General features: G+C 45.2%; 1 long non-coding RNA gene across 1 annotated transcript; it reads right to left on the bottom strand.

The window, feature by feature from the left end:
- Nucleotides 1-1,554: 1,554 nt before the first annotated feature.
- Nucleotides 1,555-12,332, bottom strand: LOC138667433 (uncharacterized). Its single transcript, XR_011318756.1, has 2 exons — nucleotides 12,217-12,332; nucleotides 1,555-2,190 (listed from the first exon to the last, which is right to left on the bottom strand). It is a non-coding gene; the product is annotated as an uncharacterized lncRNA (long non-coding RNA).
- Nucleotides 12,333-20,240: the final 7,908 nt, after the last annotated feature.

Raw genomic sequence — 20,240 nt, 5'->3', positions numbered from 1 at the left:
GTTTTGCTGGTTCCTCCTCCTCTCACCTTCCCCTTACTGTTGGGGTTCCTCAAGGATCAGTCCTAGGCCCCCTCCTCTTCTCGTTGTATACTGCCCCTATTGGACAAACAATCAGTAGATTTGGTTTTTAGTACCATCTCTATGCTGACGACACCAAATTATACACCTCTTCTCCTGTTGTCACGCCGACCTTTTTAGAAAACACCAGTGATTTTCTTACTGCTGTCTCTAACATCATGTCCTCCCTCTATCTGAAACTAAACTTGTCAAAAACTGAACTCCTCATGTTCTCTCCCTCTACTAACCTACCTTTGCCTGACATTGCCATCTCCGTGTGCGGTTCTACCATTACTCCAAAGCAACATGCCAGCTGCCTTGGGGTCATCCTTGATTCTGACCTTTCATTCACCCCCCACATCCGATCACTGGCTCGCTCTTCTTACCTGCATCTCAAAAACATTTCTAGAATTCGCCCTTTTCTTACTTTCGACTCTGCAAAAACTCTTACTGTTTCATTTATTCATTCTCGTCTGGACTATTGTAACTCTCTACTAATCGGCCTCCCTCTTACCAAACTTTCCCCGCTCCAATCTGTCCTGAATGATGCTGCCAGGATCATATTCCTCACCAACCGTTACTCCGATGCCTCTACCCTGTGCCAGTCATTACACTGGCTACCCATCCACTCCAGAATCCAGTACAAAACTACTACCCTCATCCACAAAGCACTCCATGGCTCGGCACCAACCTACATCTCCTCTCTGGTCTCAGTCTACCACCCTACCCGTGCCCTCCGCTCCGCTAATGACCTCAGGTTAGCATCCTCAATAATCAGAACCTCCCACTCCCGTCTCCAAGACTTTACACGTGCTGCGCCGATTCTTTGGAATGCACTACCTAGGTTAATACGATTAATCCCCAATCCCCACAGTTTTAAGCGTACCCTAAAAACTCATTTGTTCAGACTGGCCTACCGCCTCAATGTATTAACCTAACGATCCCTGTGTGGCCTATTTAAAAAAAAACAAAAAAAAAAAACCTATTGTTTTTATTTATTTATTTTTTTAAATAGGCAATCAGGTTCCTCGCATCATGTTCTCATTCACTTTATGCAGTTAACAGCCCTCTATGTCTGTACTGCTACATACTTAGGCAGTTAACTGGTTCATGCAGCTTTACATGAACACCCGAGCCTTACACTATGGCCGGTCCGAATAACTAAAGCAATTGTTACCTTCCACCTCTCGTGTCTCCCCTTTTCCTCATAGTTTGTAAGCTTGCGAGCAGGGCCCTCATTCCTCTTGGTATCTGTTTTGAACTGTATTTCTGTTATGCTGTAATGTCTATTGTCTGTATAAGTCCCCTCTATAATTTGTAAAGCGCTGCGGAATATGTTGGCGCTATATAAATAAAAATTATTATTATTATTATTATTCCCTATGAAGACATGTTGAGGGAGGATCTAAAGTGATCCTTCACGGTTAACTCAGTGATTTCCAAATTAATCTACAGGGCGTTGCCGGCAACTGAAAATGACCAGACGGAGACACGTGCCTCTGTGTGGGGGATCGAGCAGATCTCTGGGCCCCCGTTTATTGTCTGACTTTTCATAGTCATAAAAATTATACTTCAACCAATCAGCATAAGAACACGTTCACAGTTCTTAACCTATAAGAATACAGGAACAGTCTGTACGTCAAAGTCTCGTAGAACAATGCACCCTCAGTCTCATGTCCTGGCAGATTGCAACAATCAAGGTCTCATCAAGGTCTCATAACAGCTGTAAATTTTAGCCTACTAACAAAATTTATATAAAAACAACAAAATGGAGTCGAAAAGCACAAAATGGAGAATCTTTCTTAATATGTTCCTTCACATTCCCCCCTAGATAAATTTTGTTAACTAATGTCCAGCATCAGAGGTACTATCCCAAGCTATAAGCTCGAGGGGTACTGGTCTTCACATGACTGGTGCCATGTTACCAGCCATGGCTGTTGCGGCGTACCCGTCCCCCCTGTATACTAGAATTTACGAATAACAATTATTGATAACAGTGGTTGGGATCTTTTGAAGATAGCCATGCGCTTGGCTTCAACATCTTCATCAGGTAACTTTGTGAAATCGGTGCAGAGAAGAGCAGGGGTGGCAACGCTTTTGGTTTCATCATTAGTTGTCTTAGTGCAGAATTTCCTAATACATACAGAAATACACCAAAAAACAAGTTTTAGTATTACATACATAACAAAGATAAAGGCAGCGATGTGTAACAAACTTTGCAAGATTCCAGCTATCCAGCCCCCAAAGTCCCTCAAACCAATTGGCTGGATTAAGAAAGGAGAAGGTGTCTGCTCACCAACTGTCCCTATTACAGCATTGTCTTTATCATATTAATCTGAGTTTTTGAATGTCTTCTAACTTTAACTTTAGAGTACTATTGGGATCTATGTAATAACAGCATGCGGGTCCAATAACCTGACACATACCACCCTGTGCTGCTGTTAAGTAGTCCAGTACTACAGTGTGTTGATTAGTGACTATGATAAGTTGGTTTTGGACAGCAACAGTAGTATTAAGTATATCCAATATATCCCAAATTTGATCATCTAGATAATCTGTGGCCCCAAGCAATTTATCCCATATTTGTGTAATCATAGGGTAAATGAAAATAGAACTGACAATTTTATTGGCTATACCCATCTGTACTACTAATCTTTCATGATATTGTACAAACTTATTATTCAAGGATGTTGGGGAATTTAGGCTGTCCCATGCGGTTACCAATATTATATGGAAATACGAAAAACCAAAACATTGTCCCCCTTATTTGCTACTAGTCTGTTTGACCAGCTTGCACTGCGATACGTGGATCCACGTCGGCCTTCCTTCCAGCTTTACTGAGATAGGAGTAATGAGGAGGACTTGGTAGGGACCGTCATACAAGGGTTCTAGTCCGTGTTTTCTGACATGCCTTTTCACAACCACAAAATCACCAGACTTCAAGTTGTGACAAGTGTCGGTTTCTGCTGAATCTGGAAGGGAAGAATAAACTAAAACATGGGTGTTAGCAACATTTTTACGAAGCTGAATAACATATTGAACAGCACGGTCAGTTTCTTCTGATAATTACTGAGACGGAAAATTTGCAACTGAGGACTAGCACCAAACAATATCTCATATGGGGACAGGCCATGTTTTGCAATAGGGGTAGGACAAATATGGTACAGTACAATGGGTAGGAGCTCTGGCCATGGAGCCGTAGTCTCCTGCATCATTTTGGTCAATTGTCCCTTCAGTGTGCCGTTCAGCCTCTCAATTTTCCCACTAGATTGTGGATGGTACGGAGTATGGAGGGCTACAGTGGATCCAAGCATTGTCAGAACCTCCTAATACACATGAGAAGAAAAGGCCGGGCCTTGGTCACTTTCAACAACTTCTGGAACACCATATCTGCATATAACTTCCATCACCAGTTTCCTTGCTGTAGTTTTTGCAGTCATGTTGGTAACCGGGAATGCTTCTGGCCAACTGGAGAACATATCGACAACCACCAGACAACATTCATACCTTGCAGACTTAGGCAACGTGATGTGGTCCACTTGGAGCCTTTGGAAAGGATAGTCAGGCTTAGCAAGGTGCTTCGGGGGTACACGTTGAAGTTGACCGGGATTGCAGACAGATATTAGATGCACGGTTGAGTGCTGTCAGGACTGTAGAAATACCTGGAGCCCAGTAGAATTTTTGTACCAGGGCTAGGGCCTGTTTTTTCCTCGATGTGTGGGCCCTTGTGCCCACATGGCAATAGCAGGGTACATCCGCTTAGGGAGACACACAAGTTGGTCCTATTTCCAGTGACCATTGTCCATACGTGCTCCATCAGCTTTCCACTGCTTCATTTCTTCTTTTGGAGTCATTCTCTGCATCGTCATTAAGCACTCTTGCGGGTTCCGACAGAAAACCTTAGTCTGGCTTAGATCATCAGGTTCCTGTAGAGTCAGTGTTTCTTGTAACTGTTTACGCTGAGAGCGTGTGGTCACCATAGTGGGTATGGTCAGTTCAACGGGCAGAAGAGCAGCGGCTTTTGCTTGCATATCCGCAAAGGCGTTACCACCAGTCTGTGGACTGTTCCTAGGACCGTGCTCCTTAACTTTGGTAATGGCCACCTGAGTAGGTAATTTGATTGAGTCCATGAGGGTTTTAACAGCTTCTCCACTGAGTCCCGACGGTAGTAACAAACCCTCGATTGGCCCATAGAGCTCCGAAATCATGAGCAATACCAAATGCATACTGTGAGTCCGTATATATATTAGCCCGCCTGTCTTTGGCCAGAACACATGCAGTAGACAGAGCCTAATGTTCTACTTCTTGTGCTGACAGTGAGAGAGAGAGTGCAGCTCCGGGCAATACAGTGTCTTCTGTAGTAACAGTATCAATTATGTTCATCTGCATAGGGGTTATATAACGTAAATACCATCTGACCATCATCTTGGAATTATATTCTGGAGCGGAACTGTGATAATAAATCTGCCCCCAGTAAATTTACCGGACATGAGGGAGAGATTACAAACTGAGCAGTAACTTCAGGGAAAGGTCCCACAGGGATGGTTTTTGTGAGAGTATGTTTATTGGGTCTGCCATCTACTCTAATTAAAACAAGCTCTTGATCTGAGAATTGACATGGCAGGGCTTGGGAGGGAGATTTCCAGACATAGGGTTAAAGTGGATATTGGAGTATGGGACTGGATTTGTGTAAGGTGGGAGGGCAGGAGCTAAAGTCTGGGCCACTGATAAGGAACCAGCTGCATCCTTGTAACTGGGGTTGGGGGGGCTGAGATTGGAGCAGAAATCTCTGTGGCTACTGGTTTAACCTTTGCCTTCCCTGTTGATGCAGAGTGGGTTAAGTTATGAAAACCTTTTTTTTTTTCTGTTCTACTTTTAATGCATCATCCGGAATAGAAATCTCAATATCGGGTCTGACTGACCCGATTGCCTCTTTTAATTCAGATTTAAGGCTCGGACATCAAATCTACTGCAAAAAGATGTGAATGGACTTTATTATACAGTGAAAACCCCAGATCTTTAAACACTACCATAAGACGCCCATAGAACTTCTCGGCAGTCCAGGATATATTGGTGCCTTGGGGTTAAGGGGCATAGGGCTTAGAGCCGGGAGTAGAGGCTTAATTTCCTGGGTAGGGACCATATTATCTAGCAGGGAACCCCCCTGTCCCAAATTTTTAATTGTTTGCTTTCCCAACACATTAATCTCAGTCACTTTCTCAGTTCCTTCTTGTACCACAAACATCCAGTTTTTGTCATAGTAATAGACAACTTTTCCTTTTTTTTTTTTTCAACGTAACAAAAACAAATCCAAATTCACATCCTTTGTTAATCCTTAATTTGCTATATATCAACCACTCAACTTGAAGCAGATAAATCTTTTACCAATCTTTCAATTACACTGATAACCAAACTATCACTTACAAGTTCCTTCTAAAACAAGACACCATATTTTACTTTAAATTTACAATAATTCTTTGTAATTCAATACAATATTGTTGTCTTAAACTAAACACGGATCTCCCAGCGCGTTCTACAACAAGGACATAAAATTCAGAGAGAATGCACCGAGGTGCCCCCTCCATAACAGAAACACAGAGATAAGAATTTACAGCATTCCTCAACACAGAAAGAAAAAGACACAGCGCAGCTGTTTGACCTACCCCTCCCATCGGATATTTTGGAAATCTACACAGAAACAGAATACAGCAGTTCTCAGACTTAATTGATTTCTACAAAACCTTCATCACACAATTCACATGCCAGAACACCTTAGAAAAACCAATGATTGAGAATATTTTCAATATTTTCCTGCATTCCTGACAGAGTTCTTTCCCCGTCTTTGGGCTAACAATATCAGATTCATCACACAACTTCAAAGTCTTCTTTTTCTACCACAGAAACGGATTCTACTTCAGAGCTAAATATCCTTACTTTGTCGTGCACAATACCAGAGCGGCTGTTTTAGTTTGTTTCACTAGGTTTACCTGTCCCCCTCTGGGACAACCCAAAAACGTGGTACTCAGCGAAAGGAGGAGGGCCGTCTCAAACTAACCCTCCGGATACCTCTAGAAATACACATATATATCTACATACCTCCCAACTTTTGAAGTTGGGAAAGAGGGACAAAGTATGTGGCGCGCAACGCGCGCCGCGGCAAATTTTAGGCCACGCCTCTGACCACACCCATTCACTAGTCACACCCATATCCACGTCCCAACCACACCCATTTAGCACTGCTGATCACACTGTTCATAAAGAATAATTATAAACAAAAAAATATGGCCACACTGCTCCATACTGTACAATGGCCACACAGTGCTCCATACTGTATAATGGCCACACAGTGCTCCATACTGTATAATGGCCACACATGATGCTCCATACTGTATAATGGCCACACATGATGCTCAATACTGTATAATGGCCACACATGATGCTCCTTACTCTACAATGGCCACACATAGTGCTCCATACTGTATAATGGCCACACATGATGCTCAATACTGTATAATGGCCACACATGATGCTCCATACTCTACAATGGCCACACACAGTGCTCCATACTGTACAACGACCCCACATGATGCTCCATACTGTATAATGGCCCCACATGATGCTCAATACTGTATAATGGCCGCACATGATGCTCCATACTGTATAATGGCCGCACATGATGCTCCATACTGTATAATGGCCGCACATGATGCTCCATACTGTATAATGGCCACACATGATGCTCCATACTGTATAATGGCCGCACATGATGCTCCATACTGTATAATGGCCGCACATGATGCTCCATACTGTATAATGGCCACACATGATGCTCCATACTGTATAATGGCCGCACATGATGCTCCATACTGTATAATGGCCGCACATGATGCTCCATACTGTATAATGACCACACATGATGCTTCATACTGTATTATGGCCACACATGATGCTCAATACTGTATAATGGCCACACATGATGCTCCATACTGTATAATGACCGCACATGATGCTCCATACTGTATAATGACCACACATGATGCTCAATACTGTATAATGACTGCACATGATGCTCCATACTGTATATTGGCTGCACATGATGCTCAATACTGTATAATGACCCCACATGATGCTCCATACTGTATAATGGCCACACATGATGCTCAATATTTTATAATGGCAGCACATGATGCTCCATACTGTATAATGGCCACACATGATGCTCAATACTGTATAATGACCCCACATGATGCTCCATACAGTATAATGGCCACACATGATGATCAATGCTGTATAATGGCAGCAAATGATGCTCCATACTGTATAATGGCCACACATGATGCTCCATACTGTATAATAGCCGCACATGATGCTCCATACTGTATAATATCCGCACATGATGCTCAATACTGTATAATGGCCACACATGATGCTCCATACTGTATAATGGCCACACATGATGCTCCATACTGTATAATGGCCACACATGATGCTCCATACTGTATAATGGCCACACATGATGCTCAATACTGTATATTGGCCACACCTGATGCTCAATACTGTATAATGACCACACATGATGCTCCATACTGTATAATGGCCACACATGATGCTCAATACTGTATAATGACCGCACATGATGCTCTATACTGTATAATGGCCACACATGATGCTCCATACTGTATAATGACCCCACATGATGCTCTATACTGTATAATGGCCACACATGATGCTCAATACTGTATAATGACCACACATGATGCTCCATACTGTATAATGACCGCACATGATGCTCCATACTGTATAATGGCCACACATGATGCTCAATACTGTATATTGGCCGCACATAATGCTCCATACTGTATAATGGCCACACATGATGCTCAATACTGTATATTGGCCGCACATGATGCTCCATACTGTATAATGACCGCACATGATGCGCCATACTGTATAATGACCACACATGATGCTCCATACTGTATAATGGCCGCACATGATGCTCCATACTGTATATTGGCCGCACATGATGCTCCATACTGTATAATGGCCTCACATGATGCTCCATACTGTATAATGGCCGCACATGATGCTCCATACTGTATAATGACCGCACAGGATGCTCCATACTGTATAATGGCCGCACATGATGCTCTATACTGTATAATGGCCACACATGATGCTCCATACTGTATAATGGCCGCACATGATGCTCCATACTGTATAATGACCGCACATGATGCTCCATACTGTATAATGACCGCACATGATGCTCCATACTGTATAATGGCCACACATGATGCTCCATACTGTATAATGGCCGCACAAGATGCTCCATACTGTATAATGGCCGCACATGATGCTCCATACTGTATAATGACCGCACATGATGCTCCATACTGTATAATGGCCACACATGATGCTCAATACTGTATAATGACCACACATGATGCTTCATACTGTATAATGGCCACACATGATGCTCAATACTGTATAATGACCACACATGATGCTCCATACTGTATAATGGCCACACATGATGCTCCATACTGTATAATGACCCCACATGATGCTCTATACTGTATAATGACCACACATGATGCTCAATACTGTATAATGACCACACATGATGCTCCATACTGTATAATGGCCACACATGATGCTCAATACTGTATATTGGCTGCACATGATGCTCCATACTGTATAATGGCCACACATGATGCTCAATACTGTATATTGGCCGCACATGATGCTCCATACTGTATAATGACCGCACATGATGCGCCATACTGTATAATGACCACACATGATGCTCCATACTGTATAATGGCCGCACATTATGCTCCATACTGTATATTGGCCGCACATGATGCTCCATACTGTATAATGGCCACACATGATGCTCCATACTGTATAATGGCCGCACATGATGCTCCATACTGTATAATGACCGCACAGGATGCTCCATACTGTATAATGACCGCACATGATGCTCTATACTGTATAATGGCCACACATGATGCTCCATACTGTATAATGGCCGCACATGATGCTCCATACTGTATAATGACCGCACATGATGCTCCATACTGTATAATGACCGCACATGATGCTCCATACTGTATAATGGCCACACATGATGCTCCATACTGTATAATGGCCGCACAAGATGCTCCATACTGTATAATGGCCGCACATGATGCTCCATACTGTATAATGACCGCACATGATGCTCCATACTGTATAATGGCCACACATGATGCTCAATACTGTATAATGACCACACATGATGCTTCATACTGTATAATGGCCACACATGATGCTCAATACTGTATAATGACCACACATGATGCTCCATACTGTATAATGGCCACACATGATGCTCCATACTGTATAATGACCCCACATGATGCTCTATACTGTATAATGACCACACATGATGCTCAATACTGTATAATGACCACACATGATGCTCCATACTGTATAATGACCGCACATGATGCTCCATACTGTATAATGGCCACACATGATGCTCAATACTGTATATTGGCCGCACATGATGCTCCATACTGTATAATGGCCACACATGATGCTCAATACTGTATATTGGCCGCACATGATGCTCCATACTGTATATTGGCTGCACATGATGCTCCATACTGTATAATGACCGCTCATGATGCTCCATAGTGTATAATGGTCACACATGATGCTCCATACTGTATAATGACCGCACATGATGCGCCATACTGTATAATGACCACACATGATGCTCCATACTGTATAATGGCCGCACATGATGCTCCATACTGTATAATGACCGCACAGGATGCTCCATACTGTATAATGACCGCACATGATGCTCCATACTGTATAATGGCCGCACATGATGCTCCATACTGTATAATGACCGCACATGATGCTCCATACTGTATAATGACCGCACATGATGCTCCATACTGTATAATGGCCACACATGATGCTCCATACTGTATAATGGCCGCACATGATGCTCCATACTGTATAATGGCCGCACATGATGCTCCATACTGTATAATGACCGCACATGATGCTCCATACTGTATAATGGCCACACATGATGCTCCATACTGTTTAATGACCGCACATGATGCTCCATACTGTATAATGGCCACACATGATGCTCCATACTGTATAATGGCCGCACATGATGCTCCATACTGTATATTGGCCGCACATGATACTTCGTATCGTATAATGGCCACGCATAGCTACTCCTACACTTTGCACACACGGCTCCGCTCCGTACACACGGCTCCACTCCATACATCTCATACACACACGGCTCCGCTCCGTACACCTCGTACACATTCAGCTGTGCTCCATACACCTCATAGACGGCTCCGCTCCATACACCTCATACACACACGGCTCCGCTCCATACATCTCATACACACGGCACTACTCCGTACTCCTCATACACACACACCGCTCCGCTCCATACACATTGCACGTGCTGCTCCGCTCCGTATACCTTCCACACACACGGCTCCGCTGCGTACACATACGGCTCCTCTCCATACATCTCATACACACACAGCTCCGCTCCGTACACCACCGTACATTCAGCTCTGCTCCATATCATACATCTCATACACACACGGCTCCGCTCTATACACATTGCACACGCTGCTCCGCTCCGTATACCTTGTACATGCATGGCTCTGCTCCGCACACCTCGTACACACGTGGCTCTGCTCTGTACACCTCGTACACACATGGCTCCGCTCCGTACACACATGGCTCCGCTCCATACACCTTTCACACTCTGCTCTGATCCGCACACCTCGTACACACGCGGCTGTGCTCCGTACACCTCTTACACACGACTCCGCTCCGTACATCTTTCACATGCTGCTCCGCTCCGTACACCTCGTACACAAGCGGCTGTGCTCCGTACACCTCGTACACACGACTCTGCTCCGTACACCTCGTACACACGACTCTGCTCAGTACACCTTTCACATGCTGCTCCGCTCCGTACACCTCGTACACACGCGGCTGTGCTCCGTACACCTCGTACACACGACTCCGCTCCGTACACCTCGTACACACGACTCCGCTCCGTACACCTCGTACACACGACTCCGCTCCGTAAACCTCGTACACACGACTCCGCTCCGTAAACCTCGTACACACGACTCCGCTCCGTAAACCTTGTACACACGACTCCGCTCCGTAAACCTCGTACACACGACTCCGCTCTGTACACCTCATACACACGCGGCTGTGCTCCGTACACCTCGTACTCACGACTCTGCTCCGTACACCTTTCACATGCTGCTCCGCTCCGTACACCTCGTACACACGCGGTTGTGCTCCGTACACCTCGCACACACGCGGCTGTGCTCCGTACACACGACTCCGCTCACCTTTCACATGCTGCTCTGCTCCGTACACCTTTCACGTGCTGCTCCGCTCCGTACACACGCGACTGTGCTCCGTACACCTCGTACACACGACTCCGCTCTGTACACCTCGTACACACGCGGCTGTGCTCCGTACACCTCGTACACATGGCTCCGTACACCTCGTACACACGACTCCGCTCTGTACACCTCGTACACACGCGGCTGTGCTCCGTACACCTCGTACACACGCGGCTGTGCTCCGTACACCTCGTACACATGGCTCCGTACACCTCTTACACACGACTGCTCCGTACACCTTTCACAGTACGAGGTGCACCGAGCGGAGCCGCGTGTGTACGAGGTGTACCAAGCGGAGCCGCGTGCGTGTGTGAGGTGAACCAAGCGGAGCCGCGTGTGTGTATGAGGTGCACCGAGCGGAGCTGCGTGTGTGTGTGTACACGAGGTGAACCGAGCGGAGCCGCGCACGTGTGTACGAGGTGCACCGAGCAGAGCCGCGTGTGTGTGTCTGTGTACAAAGTGTACCGAGCGGAGCTTCAGCCGTGTGTGTGCACCGAGTGGAGCTGCAGCTTGTAATTAGCACATGATGATACAGTGACTGACTGTCATAGGGGCTTAGGCTTAGCCCTTTTATGCCTGGGGAAATAAAGCAGCCACATTGATGTGTTGTCACTATCTCACAGGGAGCTGCAGCTGCTCCTCCTCCACAATGCACTGGACGGAGTGAGTCATCTCTGTGACATCCACTACTCACTGATCTGCATCTGTCCCATTAGCTGCCTCCAGTCCTCTCATGGTCTGCTGCTTACATTGCCGCTGTGTCCGGCTGTGTTATGTCCCCTCAGGTGTCCCCTCTCTCTGAACTGTGAGGCACACTGGAAGACTCAGGAACACACCGACGAGGATGGGGCGTGGCCTAACAAAAGGGGTGTGTGACAGCAGCTTCAACTGTTCTGTCTGCAGGACGCTCTGCGTCCCGGGCAGGACAGACGGGGCAAGTATCAAATCCGGGGCAGTCCCGCACAATGAGGGACGGTTGGGAGGTATGTATCTATATATTCCTGAGTTACGCATCCTACCCATCTTCAATCACCTCACCGCGCCTGATTCTAACTGTGATCAGGAATTCAGGATATTTTGACTATAAAGAGAATTTAATCACTGGTCAATCCGGGGTGTCCGTCCCTTATGAGGTACGGTTCAAGCACTGGGCTCCCAACGGAACTACACCTCTATATGATTCCACTCAAGAATCACCCCACCATCGGGGACAAACCTCAGATCCTCTTTGCAGCAACAAACACTGGAAAACCACACCAAACGGTCAGTCTGAACAGTATAACTGCCAACTTACCGTGGTTGTTGTGGGGGATGATCAGTCCCAATTTTCCAGTGCCTGTGTCCGGTCCGAGGGTCCTTTGTCTTGTTGTCCTCCGGGGGGCAGAGGCATTCCTGTTTGGGGCCCCACGTTTTCGGGCGCCAACTGTTGAGGGAGGATCTAAAGTGATCCTTCACGGTTAACTCAGTGATTTCCAAATTAATCTACAGGGCGTTGCCGGCAACTGAAAATGACCAGACGGAGACACGTGCCTCTGTGTGGGGGATCGAGCAGATCTCTGGGCCCCCGTTTATTGTCTGACTTTTTATAGTCATAGAAATTATACTTCAACCAATCAGCATAAGAACACGTTCACAGTTCTTAACCTATAAGAATACAGGAACAGTCTGTACGTCAAAGTCTCGTAGAACAATGCACCCTCAGTCTCATGTCCTGGCAGATTGCAACAATCAAGGTCTCATCAAGGTCTCATAACAGCTGTAAATTTTAGCCTACTAACAAAATTTATATAAAAACAACAAAATGGAGTCGAAAAGCACAAAATGGAGAATCTTTCTTAATATGTTCCTTCACAGACACAACAAACCCTATTTAGAAGATGAACTTTCACGAAGGTCACTTACCCTCCTGCTGTAAGGGGATACTGGTTCTGACGTCTGAGTTGTTTCCACGACTTGAACCGCTGATGGCCTTTCGGATCCACCGGAGCCTCTACTGCACTGGGATCCCAAACTGCAATGCTGGGAAGACATCTTGTTGCTGTCATCGCTGCGGCTGCTGCCGATGCTTCTTTGGAGGGGACTGCAGGGTCTGCTCTACCGGTTGTTCCTGGGCACTCACAGTGAAACCAAGCACCAGATCTTCCATTTGCTGTCTTTAAATCATGCAGGTGGCGCGCTGCAACACCGATTACCACTTAATGCAGCGCGCCACCCCAGAACACCTCCCGCGCCTGCGCACTCTGGATTTCCCAGAGATGCTTTGCGGCTGGCGTGCACGCATGCAGCTCACTTCCTCACATCCAGCCACCAGGAGGGAGCGTTGAAAGCGCCGGGAGCAGCCGCCGATGCTCCAATTAGCAGCGGCGCTTCCCTGTAGACAGCAGCCATTACCATCCTCTCCTGGGCCACAGGTGGACCGGCGGTGTAACAGCAGGTGACCGCCGCCACCTATTACCAGCCGCAGGAATCCACAGGGAGAAGCAGATTGGATCTGCTTCACTGCCTCTCCCTCTGCACACGCACAAGGCCCGCCGACCCTGGAACCGTGGCGCTTCGCAGAGATGAAAAGACCACCATACCCGAGGCAGGGCTCCCCGCTGCCTAGATCGGTCAGATGGACCCCCAGCATCACACGACGACTTGTCAATCAGGTATGCTGTAGGTTCCCTGTCAGGGACAGGAAACCGAACTGATGTGGGAGAGAGGTACCGCCTATTTCACACGTAGGTTTCCTGTCCCTGAGGGCGGATCCCTCTCTCCACGGTGCCATCATGGGGGAAAGAGAAATAAAGGCTGCATATATCTGGCAACCTTCACAATCTGTCAAGTTACAAGATTGCAAAATTGTCTCATTTTGGTTCATTATGGCCCTTTGCACAAGTAATTTCATCTCCCTTCTGGAATTTACCGTATTTTTCGGACTATAAGATACACTTTTTCCAACAAAAAATTGTGAGGAAAATGGGACGTGCGTCTTATAGTTCGAATGCAGGCTTACCAGCAGTGGTGTGGCGGCGGCAGAGGTGAGGGAATGAGGCGCGGTGAGCGGTATGGCGTGAGCAGGGTCCCTTCCACAGGTGAGGTGATGCTGCTGCCCGGTATCCAAGGAGAGCAGCAGAGTCGGATGAATCATGTCTTTCTCGGTGGAGGCAGCCATCTTCCTGAGGCTGCATACAGTGGGGCAAAAAAGTATTTAGTCAGTCAGCAATAGTGCAAGTTCCACCACTTAAAAAGATGAGAGGCGTCTGTAATTTACATCATAGGTAGACCTCAACTATGGGAGACAAACTGAGAAAAAAAAATCCAGAAAATCACATTGTCTATTTTTTTAACATTTTATTTGCATATTATGGTGGAAAATAAGTATTTGGTCAGAAACAAACAATCAAGATTTCTGGCTCTCACAGACCTGTAACTTCTTCTTTAAGAGTCTCCTCTTTCCTCCACTCATTACCTGTAGTAATGGCACCTGTTTAAACTTGTTATCAGTATAAAAAGACACCTGTGCACACCCTCAAACAGTCTGACTCCAAACTCCACTATGGTGAAGACCAAAGAGCTGTCAAAGGACACCAGAAACAAAATTGTAGCCCTGCACCAGGCTGGGAAGACTGAATCTGCAATAGCCAACCAGCTTGGAGTGAAGAAATCAACAGTGGGAGCAATAATTAGAAAATGGAAGACATACAAGACCACTGATAATCTCCCTCGATCTGGGGCTCCACGCAAAATCCCACCCCGTGGGGTCAGAATGATCACAAGAGCGGTGAGCAAAAATCCCAGAACCACGCGGGGGGACCTAGTGAATGAACTGCAGAGAGCTGGGACCAATGTAACAAGGCCTACCATAAGTAACACACTACGCCACCATGGACTCAGATCCTGCAGTGCCAGACGTGTCCCACTGCTTAAGCCAGTACATGCCCGGGCCCGTCTGAAGCTTGCTAGAGAGCATTTGGATGATCCAGAGGAGTTTTGGGAGAATGTCCTATGGTCTGATGAAACCAAACTGGAACTGTTTGGTAGAAACACAACTTGTCGTGTTTGGAGGAAAAAGAATACTGAGTTGCATCCATCAAACACCATGCCTACTGTAAAGCATGGTGGTGGAAACATCATGCTTTGGGGCTGCTTCTCTGCAAAGGGGCCAGGACGACTGATCCGGGTACATGAAAGAATGAATGGGGCCATGTATCCTGCGATTTTGAGTGCAAACCGCCTTCCAACAGCAAGGGCATTGAAGATGAAACGTGGCTGGGTCTTTCAACATGACAATGATCCAAAGCACACCGCCAACGAAGGAGTGGCTTCGTAAGAAGCATTTCAAGGTCCTGGAGTGGCCTAGCCAGTCTCCAGATCTTAACCCTATAGAAAACCTTTGGAGGGAGTTGAAAGTCCGTGTTGCCAAGCGAAAAGCCAAAAACATCACTGCTCTAGAGGAGATCTGCATGGAGGAATGGGCCAACATACCAACAACAGTGTGTGGCAACCTTGTGAAGACTTACAGAAAACGTTTGACCTCTGTCATTGCCAACAAAGGATATATTACAAAGTATTGAGATGAAATTTTGTTTCTGACCAAATACTTATTTTCAACCATAATATGCAAATAAAATGTTAAAAAAAACAGACAATGTGATTTTCTGGATTTTTTTTTCTCAGTTTGTCTCCCATAGTTGAGGTCTACCTATGATGTAAATTACAGACGCCTCTCATCTTTTTAAGTGGTGGAACTTGCACTATTGCTGACTGACTAAATACCTTTTTTGCCCCACTGTATGTGCAGATTGAGTTCTCTGCTTCCCGGGGCTTCAGGAAAATGGCCGCGGGAGGCCGCACGTGTGCAGATTGAGATCGTGTTGCCCATTTTCCTGAAGCAGAGTTCGCAAATTGAAATCTCGGCTTCAGGAAAATGGCCGCCGCGATCCCCATCTGCGCACGCGCAGCCTCTCGCAGCCATTTTTCTGAAGCCCCGGGAAGCAGAGCACTCAATGTGCGCATGCGCAGTCTCAGGAAGATGGCCGCCGCAACCGAGAAACCGATGATTAACACAGCTCTGCTGCTCACTTTGGATAACGGGCCGCGGCGTCACCTGAGGAGGTGACCACACATCTGCCGCCACCACAGCACTGCCTTAACCCCCCCAATGGACACCAGGCTGTGGCGTCACCCCCCTAAGCAGGAAGGGAACCTGCTCAGGTGCACGCCATACCGCCCACCGCGCCTCAGCATCACTGCACCTCTGCCGACACCATGCCTCCTGTGACCCTGCTCTGCCACCGCCAGCCCTCAGGTAAGATACCGTACCTTAAATTTGGACAATAAGACGGACCCCCATCTTGTAAAAAATCTTTTTTTCTGCAATCTTTTTTATAGTCCGAAAAATACGGTACCTTCTCACTCCCATATCACATTGATTTTGGCCAACTGAAGAAAACCAGGGACATTGTTACCACAACCAGACACCCTGGAAAACAATCAAATTGGGTATCTGGCAATAGCTTGGGTTCAGAACTGCACATTTTGATAGTAAGGTTAGGGATTTGAGAAAGGCAACCCCATACTTAGTAGCCTTTACTGCAGAAAGATGTTTGGTATGGGCTTAAGCGAGTATTTTCTGAACTACGTGCAGAAACTGAAGAGTGAGAGGCCTCTAAAACTTTTTCCGTGAAGGAACTATGTTATTAGTAAAATTACCTATTGATTAAATCAGTTACTTATCAGAAGTTACACTACAGAAAACATTTACTTTATTAGTTTCTCATTAAAATTTCTGAAACATTGATAAAATCAAGATATACTCGTTTGCGTCCTATCCCCAAAACTACAACCAATATCAATCAAAATAAAAAAGCTTCTTGTAATAGTTTAGACAAAAAAGAGACATGGGGGATAAGTCCCCAAATAGGCACTTTATCCCTTAGTTTGTTGAAGCCTGATAAATGACAATCTTCGTACCATTTTCTGTTATCATATAACATATGCTATATTGTATCCAACTGTATTGTGTTCTTGGTTCTGATGAATATAGACTGTATTATTCCAGAGCTCTTTATTTTACTATGGCCTTCACGTGCGACTATACATACTTCAAGGACTGGAGCGCCCTTGGGTTTTCCAGACTGTTGATAAAGTTGGCCTTATAGGCAGGGCTTCATCGGGCGCATGCACCCTTCATTTGGAGAGCAAATATGTTCCATTGTCACTTATGGCATGAGGTCACTTATGAGCACTGTGGAGTTACATTAATACCGGTTTCCCACTGAGCACGTGTGATCCAACTGCGATCCAATGTCTTTTCAAACAGGTGCCATTCACCAACGCTGTCGCGCCACATCACTTCGCTTTTTTTTTTTACATCTGTTAGAAATATTTTTTGTACATCAAAATCTACACATCATCATTCAAATAACAACTCCAAGAAGAAAACTTTGTGGAACTCTGGATAGATATGTTACTGATCTGTAAATAATGGAAAAATATCAAAAACATCTCAAATTCTTTCGTATGGATAAAGAGTGGCACGTGCACGTGTCCCAGCACTTACATCCTTGTCTGCAATGAATAAAGTTATTAATGATTGTCTGTGGAATATTCTGTTGTGCTGAATGCACTTAGGCAAATCATAAAGATCCACAGCTGGCAGCGTCCTTTGCAATTGCCGACCAATGACGTCCCAGATGAGTGCGATGGGAGAGCAACATGCAGTCTGGCATTATCGTGTCGGAAAATTTTCTCCTGGGACACCATGGAGTGATAGGCATAATACTGGTTTGTACAACCAAATTAATGTAACACCAACCTGTTAGTGCACCTGGAACGAAGACTAGCGAGGACTTCATCTGGAATACAGATTTCAATTCAGGGCACCAGTTCATAGACTGCCCTGGAGTTAGAAAAAGTACAAGGAAGAGCAACAAAACATATAAAGTGCAGGCTTAAATATTTTTTTTTTAGAACAAATCAGCAAATATTCAATGGACAATGCCTTGAAATAGTATTCATTCCCTATAAACTTTTCCACATTTGTTCATTTTACACCTGTATACTTAAATGTATTTTATTGCGATTTTATGTAATATACCAACACTAAGTATCAAGTATTTGTGAAATGTAATGAAATTATAAGTAGCTGTCTATATACTCTAAAAATATACAATCAGAAAATTGTGCATTTGTACATTGTATTGGTGTATCACAAATTCACCACTGAATAAATCTGACTTCTTTACCACTGTTAAGGATATGTATTTGATTGTTAAGATATACACCTCTGCTGAAACAGGGGAAGTTCAAACTGTGAGGATTGGTCAATTGTTGGGTGGCACACTGGTGAAAGTGACTGGGGATATCAACCTGTTCAAGCCCTGAAATTCAGAGACAAATGGGGAACCAGACTATTAACCCGCATGACTTTGACCAAAGCCCCCTTTAAGGGCCAGAGGGGCCTTCCGGGTTTAATACTCTCCATCCCCGCCACTCATTGCCCCATGCAGGGATGAATAGCCCTGTACCTCACCATTGACAATCCCTCAGGGAGTTATATGTACTAGGCTCAAGTACTAAACTTGGGAGGGGAATTGTGACAAAAAGGGTAAATTTTGGTTAAGAAACATAGATGCCATTGGGGTCCCACATGGGGCACCTGAAGAATTTAAAGCCAGAAATAAGATAGCAGTTGGATTTGAATCCATCATCCCCATGATTGGGATAAACAAGAATGTAAAATGGATAAACTACCTATACTATAATGAACAGCGGTTTTCAAAATACACTAGGGATTTCATAAAAGGGACTTTTTGACCCATTACATTTGCAATAGCCTTCCTATGTGTTTTAATTGTATTAGCCATAATTCTATGCTGCAAAGATCCATGCCTTAAGAAAATGATGCAGAAAACCATGGAAACCACCGTGATGACCATGCACGCCAACTTCGATGATCTCCTAGATGAAAGTTGCTGTCATGAAACCATGAGAGGAATGCCACATCCATCTTCCCCGGAATAGGTCTGCCTGACACATGCCAAATAGGGAGAGAGTAGGATCTAACTTCCTTCTGCACAAGTCCATTAAGAGGGGGTCCACCTAGAGATGGGTCATCTCATAATTGGTGAAAACAGCCTTTGGTGCACTAGGACAGATCGATAGGCTCGACGAGATTAGAGTTTTGATTTTCAGATCTCCAATGTATTTGATTGTGAAGATATGCAAAAAAAGCTTGCAGACAAAATGGACGCTTTGCTGAATATGCATAAGAATCACAGATATTAATTAAAGTGTGTACATACTCTAAGTCATACTTGTCAACAGGTTATACAACACTCAAGTGGACTCTGATATGATGGTGTGATCCACTGAGCTAATCAAGAATAACGAAAATACATGAGAACAAAAGTAGTTAGCACTCACCAAGCCCACTGCAGCAAACAAGTCTTTATTAGGACATGGACAGGGAGAACATGTTGTCTGAAGGATGACAGCTGTTTCGCGCTACATGCGCTTCCACAGATCCTGATCACTACTTTTGTTCTCATGTATTTTCGGACACAATGCACTTTTTTGGTTAAGCACCCCTAGTGCCCATGCAATGAGTAGGAGGTAAAGGCACTGGTACAGCATTTTACAGCACGCAGACAGGTGATCGCATTTTGTCAGCAGTGCGGGTATATATATTTTCGTTTTTTGGACTTTCAAGAATTAATAATACTGAATATG

This window comes from Ranitomeya imitator, chromosome 2 (genome assembly GCF_032444005.1).
Source record: "Ranitomeya imitator isolate aRanImi1 chromosome 2, aRanImi1.pri, whole genome shotgun sequence".
Taxonomy (NCBI): Eukaryota; Metazoa; Chordata; class Amphibia; order Anura; family Dendrobatidae; genus Ranitomeya; species Ranitomeya imitator.
The sequence above is the reverse complement of the archived record's forward strand: the minus strand, read 5'-3'. Positions and strand labels throughout refer to the sequence as shown.